The following is a 7715-nucleotide window of genomic DNA, read 5'->3' as shown; positions in this document are numbered from 1 at the left end:
AAAAATCTTATTTTTCAATGTGATCATTCTTACTACCGTCAATACATTTTAAATTAAATTTTACGCGATTAAGTCCCGCCGTGGTGAATAATAATGAGTCAATTTTATTTCCTTTTCCCTGTTAAGATCAGAAAGATATAAAACTTGAAGTACGAGTCAATTTACGTCAACAATTTTTCTACAAAACAACTTTCTTATCTTGTGTTTCTAGTTTAAGTTTCATTCTTCCAACCACTAGCATTCGCGCCAGATAATGTTCTAATTAGTATCTTAACTCGCTCATAAACTGCTGACAAACAAGTAATGCCCAGGTGACAAAATGTCAATACTTTAAAATTACGCAACAAGCTTCGTCAAACACATCTATAATCTAACGCCCATCCCCACACTGCAACAAGCCCGGTCCAAAAGTTTCCATTATGCCGGCAGCATTTCTCTGCTGTATGGCGATGAAAACCTGTTGGACCAGCCAAGACCCAGAGCGGGGATTATTACCCTTCTTCCGTAAACGCCTGCCCAACTCCCTAAAAAACTCCAGAGCCTCATTACCTCAGGGTCCAGCAGTCTCCACGGCGACCGGTACGAAAGCGTACGCCACTTCTAAGGTGGAGTACTTGGTGTGTTTGAGCCTTGCAGCCGTTTCTGCCGCCGATCCCGCCAACTTCAGAGTGTGTCTCAAATGAGATGCAGCATATGTACTTACACATGTTGCATCCCACAACAGACAACGCCCCTTCCGCCAAGGAACCAACGTTAATCCGTCCGGTCTCTTGCCCGTGACAAACCCGGTGGCTTCAGAACGCATGGGACATTAGCCGATACCATGGCTCGACGTATTACGTCGCTAATAGAATGATGCCTCGGGAAACATCCAGCACACCTCTGGCAACTCAGACCGTGGTGCCCATCCTCCTCTACCATCACACCGCATATACAACGGCGCTCCTGTCAAAATGTCTACTTTTTAATTGTTTTCAAACAAATGCTTCTGATAACCCTAAACTTTTGGAACCATTTAAGACTTTCTGAGATACAAGAAATATGATATCAGGACATTTTGACAATTGTGACACCTATACATTCTAACATGAAGGCATCATAACATCCGGACTTATTGACAAAGGGTTACCTATTGTTACACCTGGACTTTCCGACATCAGAGCATTGTTACATTCGGACTAGGGTTTTGCACGACGGATCCGAAATGTGTGCGAAGATCCGCGGATCCGGAGCCAGAAATTATCCGGTAATTTCATAGATTTCGGGTCCGGATTGCACACCCTAATTCGGACTAATGGACCATGGGCATTATAACCCCTAGCCTTTCTTACACTTGGAAATATATGCCCCTAAAGGTAATCATTGTTTAAGTTTAGGTTCCAAGCCAAGTTTGGTATCAATTTCAACTAAATTAAAAGATGTAGGTAGACGTAGATTTCCTCAAAAAAAAATGAAAAAACTTTATTTACAATACCAATATACATAATGGGTATATACAGAGGATTACTTTAACTAGCTTAAATCTAAAATAGACCCTTATGGCATTGTACCAAGGATGCTGGCGGCATTTTCTCGTTGTATCGCAATACTGATACGTTGTGCGAGTGCGAGGAAGCCGCCGGCTCTTCGGTCACCAGTTACGTCAACCAGACGTTTCGCGATTTCTGCAAAAAACTTGTGCGCGCTGGGACCCCATGGACCTAGAGTTTCAACGCCAAATGGTACAAAATTTGTACTCTCTACCGAGGCTCTTATATTTATTACGTTTCAAAATTTCGGCGCTTTCCTCCGCTGCGCCCGCATTTACATTAGTCCGTTGGAGGTGGGACGGTGCCAGTGTGTCTACGCAGGTGATGCTACCTGCCAACTAACATCCGTCCCAAGCTTCAAGGAACCATGGACACCCCATCAGGCCTCTTCCCATCATCCTTGATAATGCCAGTCGGCTCAAGAAGAGCAGGCACATTGATGGGGGCAAGAGACCGACGGATTATGTCATTAAGCGACGCATGTCTTGAAAAACGACCTGCACTTTTTTGACAAGATAATCCATGCTATCCCAGTCGGTCCACGTCCGTGCCACAAGAGCATATATGTGGCGTACATACCGAAACCCCCAGTCACAAACCAGTCGTCAGTCTTAGGGAGATCAGATCCAAGAAAGGACCAGTATTAGGTGAAGGATAGGCATGTAGCCAGTAGCCTGCTTCCCGAGCTCCGACCGCCAAAAGCCTTGTGTGATCTGACCTCTAAATCGGTTCTGCGATTATCGATTCCCCAATAACAACTACAACTTTTCACTTCCCTTTTCACACCCTTACGGGATGATTTTTAAAATTGTAACTAAATTGATTCACCGGTTTATCCGTGGAGAGGAATTAAATTAATATTTTTTTCCAGTTAAACATATTTTAAATGGTAATTAATTTTTGGCTAAATATCAATTTTACTTTTAAGGTGACAGTCCATTTCTGACCGCAGCTGCACTACTGCTCCGACATTACTGCAGCGGCCTGAACGCGTCGCTGTTATTGTCAATTTCCATAGTAAAATCAATGACGGTACCGACTGCACGTAATATGGTAATTTTAACGTATTTCCGACCGCAGCTGCACTACTGCTCCGACATTACTGCAGCGGCCTGAATACGTCAGTGTTAAGGTGACAGTCCATTTCCAACTGCAGCTGCACTACCGTTGCGACATTACTGGTGCGACATTACTGCAGCGGCCGACTGCTGCTGTTTGCGACGTGCAGTCGCGGCAGCGTTCGTCAGTTGATTGTCAAAGTCAATGAATAATGTCACTGTCAGACGTATAAATAAAATTACTAATTTACTTATTTGTATTTTTTACGAGAAGAAGTAAGTGACGATAATGCTACATGGTACACGAAAACGAAAAACAGTTTGCCTTTCTACAAAAGTCACATTCAGTCGAAGGCAGCTACGCAATATTATTAAAAAACCAGATATTGTTGGTGATCGTTTGTTTGCCGATTAAATGAATAACAATTTAACTTCAAATTGAAGAAATACAACCAAATTACTCGAATTAAATGAATGCAGAGGAGAAATATTTCTTCACTTAAGGTAAGTTAACATTTTGAAATTATCTTCCCCATCCTCTTGCCTAAATGCGTGACCACCGCACAGCAACCCGACGAGAGCGGGACTCATGTTGCTCGTGATGGATACGGTATGCGCACTTGATCCACTTGCATCACGTGATCCAGCCAAATCCAGCCGGTGGTGTCTGCACGTTTTTGGTGGCCAAGTACCGCCTGGATGTAGAAGTCTGCGATAAACGTCCCCTCAAAAAGCTAGGTAGGCTCTTTTATCCCGGGTTTACTTTATTTTTGCAAAGGGATTTGTGGGTTTCGGAGATGGCGATGCGACAAAATAAATTCTCAAATGCAGTCGTTCAGTGTTAGCAAAATATTACAGATTTATCTTTCTGAGTTTTCATATTAAACCAATCTTTCATTAGTTACCTAAAAGTAAAGAATAAACGAATAAATTGATTTGTAAGAGCTATAATTACGCAATTTACACTTAATATTGTCCAGTTTCCTATTTCAAACTAAAGCACAAATTTAAATCTTATAATCGCTCTTGTGTTGCAGGTGTCCATGGGCGACGGCACTCGTGGTCGTGGCAGATACAGTTTATGACTAGACCATATAAAACTTGATGGGCGAGACAAGAAATCCTTTATGAAGAAAGCTATTTACGTTAGCCAAGGGGCTGATAGAAAGAATATTTAATAAATTAATTGGAATAATAAATATTTTCCTCGTGATGGTGTGATAAAATAAATTCGTGTTGCGCTCTGTAGCAAAGTTTGTTTAACCCTCATGCCTTGAAGTCCCCGCAACTGTCAATACAATTTTATTTTAAAACCGCTGTCGCTTCTCTTGTGGTTCAATATTGTAATTTTTCTTGAGTATCCATATGCTACCATGAGGTGTTAAACAACAACTTTGCCTTTTGTATTTCTAGGTAATACAACTGAATTATTGCTTCCTTTATCTCAGAAATGGCTTTGAAATGACGAAGTGAGAAAGTGTCACGATGTTATACACCGTGGGCTGGTAAAACCTGATAGATTTAAAGTTGTATTCTTAATCGCATTTAGAGGCTAAAATATCATACAAATTTTCTGTAATCGGTCTTCTTTCAGAGATAATGGCAATTTTAGCGAAAATTTGTTTCTGCAATAACTTTGTGAAAAACGCCTTTTTCTCTGCGGCGCTGCCTCTATGTGACTTGGTTTAGTCATACCTTCTGACAAACATTACTCAACTAAAAAGAACACTCGCAATTTTGATCTATAGATGAATTAAGAAAACTTTACTTCTTCGTTGTAATGTTTTTTTTTCGCCAAGATGTAGAAAGAAATAACGTGCTGTATGCAGAAAATAGCTTTTAAATCGGCTAAAAGAAAAAACAGAACATTTTTTTCCGAATTTTACTAAACATTTTTGATCCTCAGGAATGCGTTTAAGATCTGTCGGATTTTACCAACCCACGGTGTATATAATATGATATTACGACACTTTCACATTTTATCACGCCAAATTCACGTACGGTACTGTCAGCGAGAATTCAGTAATTAATCCTCTTAAATATAAGCATCACTGAAACTCCTAAGCACGCCTCCAACTCCAGAAGTGATACATGCGCGTTGCCGACCCTTTAAAAACCTGTACACTTCTTTTTTCAAGAACCCCTACTGTAGACCTTCAGAAAAACCTCGGCAAGGAGCTCATACTAAAGCCGGAGCGCCCGCGGGAGGAAATTCCTCTTAAGCCGCACAGTGCGCGACCATTGTTGCCACTAAAAATGTAATCTACTGTGGTTTCGTAGTATCCTAACACAAATACAGAGGATACAGAGTAAGCTATTTCATTCGAAACATTTTCTCAGTCAAAATTTGGAAAAAGAGAGAAAGAGGAAAGAGAGAGGAAATTGCATACAACCACTCCGTTCAGTATTACAATCATCATAGAAATATTATGTTGTCACATTTTTATGCTATATGTACATGATTGTACGATAATGGTTAGCATACCTACATCGATCTTATTCTAACAAATAAGTGCGTCCTGTAATTTAGTAGTAGTAGTAGTAAAACTTTTTATTGTACAAAAATGAACACAAAACAGGAAAAAAACACTCATCATTAATACAAAGGCGAACTAGTTTTCCAGTTTTTTCACTATTATTAGTTTGTAAATAATTTATATATACATACATCTTTCGAGCTTATAGCTGTTCACGGAAAACTACGAAAAAAGGAAAGAACTGTTTATTTAATGAATTTATCAGGAAACATTAAAAAAAACAATAAGAGCAACGCCAAGATACAGAGGAACTACCGCGAAACACAGAAACTATCGGGGTTGTTTATCCGCGGGTGTAATAAACTCCTTATATTGTAGTGGTTATATCCTCTTTGCTTAGAGCTACTATATCTGTGACCAAAGACATTTCTGTAAAGATTTGACGTGCGGTTCGCAGTTGCGGTCGTATGTACACCAAACACTAAAAATGACCATGCTACGTGCAGTCTGTCTTGTCATCATTTTACTATGGAATTTGACAATAACACTGACGTATTCAGGCCGCTGCAGTAATGTCGGAGCAGTAGTGCAGCTGCGGTCGGAAATACGTTAAAATTACCATATTACGTGCAGTCGGTACCGTCATTGATTTTACTATGGAAATTGACAATAACACCGACGCGTTCAGGCCGCTGCAGTAATGTCGGAGCAGTAGTGCAGCTGCGGTCAGAAATGGACTGTCACCTTTATTGTCAAATTCCATAGTAAAATGATGACAAGACCGACTGCACGTAGCATGGCGATTTTTAGTGTTTGGAGCGCAACTGCAGCTGCGTGCCGCACGTCAAATCTTTCACCTGTACAGAAATGTCTTTGGTCACAGATATTAGTAGCTCTAAGCTAAGAGGATATAACCACTACATTCTAAGGAGTTTATTACACCCGCGGATAAACAACCCCGATAGTTTCTGTGTTTCGCGGTAGGCCCTCTGTATCCTGGCGTGGCTCTTATTGTTTTTTTTTTTAATGTTTCCTGATCAATTCATTAAATAAACTGTGCTTTCATTTTTTCGTACTTTTCCGAGGTCAGCTGTAAGCTCGAAAGGGCAAGAGCGATAGAGAGGCAAATATACGATTTTCAAATTAAGATTTTCATGGTAGGCAATAAGTAGATAGGAGCTATGTATGTATATATAAATTATTTACGTGACTGATAGTGAAAAAACTGGAAAACTAGTTCGCATTTGTATTTGTACTAATGATGAGTGTTTTTTTCCTGTTTTGTTTTCATTTTTGTACAATTAAGAGTTTTACTACTACGATGTACTACTAAATTACAGGACGCACTTATATGTTAGAAAAAGATCGATGTAGGTATAATAACTGTTATTCATCATACAATCATGTACACACAGCATACAAATGTGACAATATAATATTTCTTTGATGATTCTGAGACTGAACGGGGTGGTCGTATGCAATTTCCTCTCTCTCCTCTTTCTCTCTGACTTATCCATAGATTTCGGAATTAAAGTAGAAAATGTTTCGAATGAAATAGCTTACTCTGTATCTTCTGTATTTGTGTTAGGATACTACGAAACCATAATAGTAGATCAATTATTTTATTTTTTCCCCCGGGCGCTCCGACTGTAGTTTGAGCTCCCTGCCGATGCCGAGGGTCTACAGTATGGGTTCTTCAAAAAAGAAGTGTACAGGCTTTTAAAGGGTCGGCAACGCGCATGTATCACTTCTGGAGTTGGAGGCGTGCTTAGGCTACGGTGACTGCTTGCCACCAGGCGGCGCGTATACTTGTTTGCCACCGACCGAAAAAAAGTTTAAGTGATTCTCGCATTTAACAGGATTAATTACTGAATGCTCGCTGACCATACCGTGGCACAGTGAATTTGGCGTGATAAAATGTGAAAGTGTCGTAATATCATATTATATACATCGTGGGTTGGTAAAACCAGGCAGATTTTAAGCACGCATTCCTGAGGAGCAAAAAAATGTTTAGTCAAATTCGGCAAAATATGTTCTTTTTTCTTTTAGCCGATAAAAAAGAAATTTTCTGCACACAACACGTTATTTCTTTTTCCATCTTGGCGAAAAAAAAAACACCACAACGAAGAAGTAAAGTTTTCTTAATTCATCTAAAGATCAAAATTGCGAGTGTTCTTTTTAGTTCAGTAATGTTTGTCAGAAGGTATGTCTAACTAAACCAAGTCACATAGAGACAGCGCCCCAGCCAAAAAGGCGTTTTCTCTAAAAGAAGACCGATTTCAGAAAACTTTGTATGATATTTTCGTCTCTAAATGCGATTAAGAATACAAATTTAAAAATTATCAAGTTTTACCAGCCCACGGTGTATAATATCGTTTAACTCGTTTATGGTGACACTTTCTCACTTTGTCATAGCAAAGCCATTCCTGAGCTAAAGGAGGAATCAGTAAGTTGTATTACCATGTATTATAAATGGCAAAGTTGTTGTTTAACACATGGTAGCATATGGATACTCAATCATAAGAAAGATTACAAAATTGAACCACGTGTAGGGGACGTGGTGAAATGATATGCAGTTTTTAAGTAACAAAACGTAAGGGTGTTTGGACAGCGAGAAGCATGTACCTTAGCGCGTGATTCTATACATCGAC

General features: G+C 39.7%; 1 long non-coding RNA gene across 1 annotated transcript; it reads right to left on the bottom strand.

Annotated features, from left to right (window-relative positions):
* Positions 1-544: 544 nt before the first annotated feature.
* Positions 545-4838, bottom strand: LOC133525876 (uncharacterized). The gene is made up of 2 exons (XR_009800645.1): positions 3197-4838; positions 545-2721 (listed from the first exon to the last, which is right to left on the bottom strand). It is a non-coding gene; the product is annotated as an uncharacterized LOC133525876 (long non-coding RNA).
* Positions 4839-7715: the final 2877 nt, after the last annotated feature.

This window comes from Cydia pomonella, chromosome 1, assembly GCF_033807575.1.
Source record: "Cydia pomonella isolate Wapato2018A chromosome 1, ilCydPomo1, whole genome shotgun sequence".
In the NCBI taxonomy this organism is placed as follows: Eukaryota; Metazoa; Arthropoda; class Insecta; order Lepidoptera; family Tortricidae; genus Cydia; species Cydia pomonella.
Note: the sequence above shows the minus strand (reverse complement) of the source record. Positions and strands in the feature narration are given on the sequence as shown.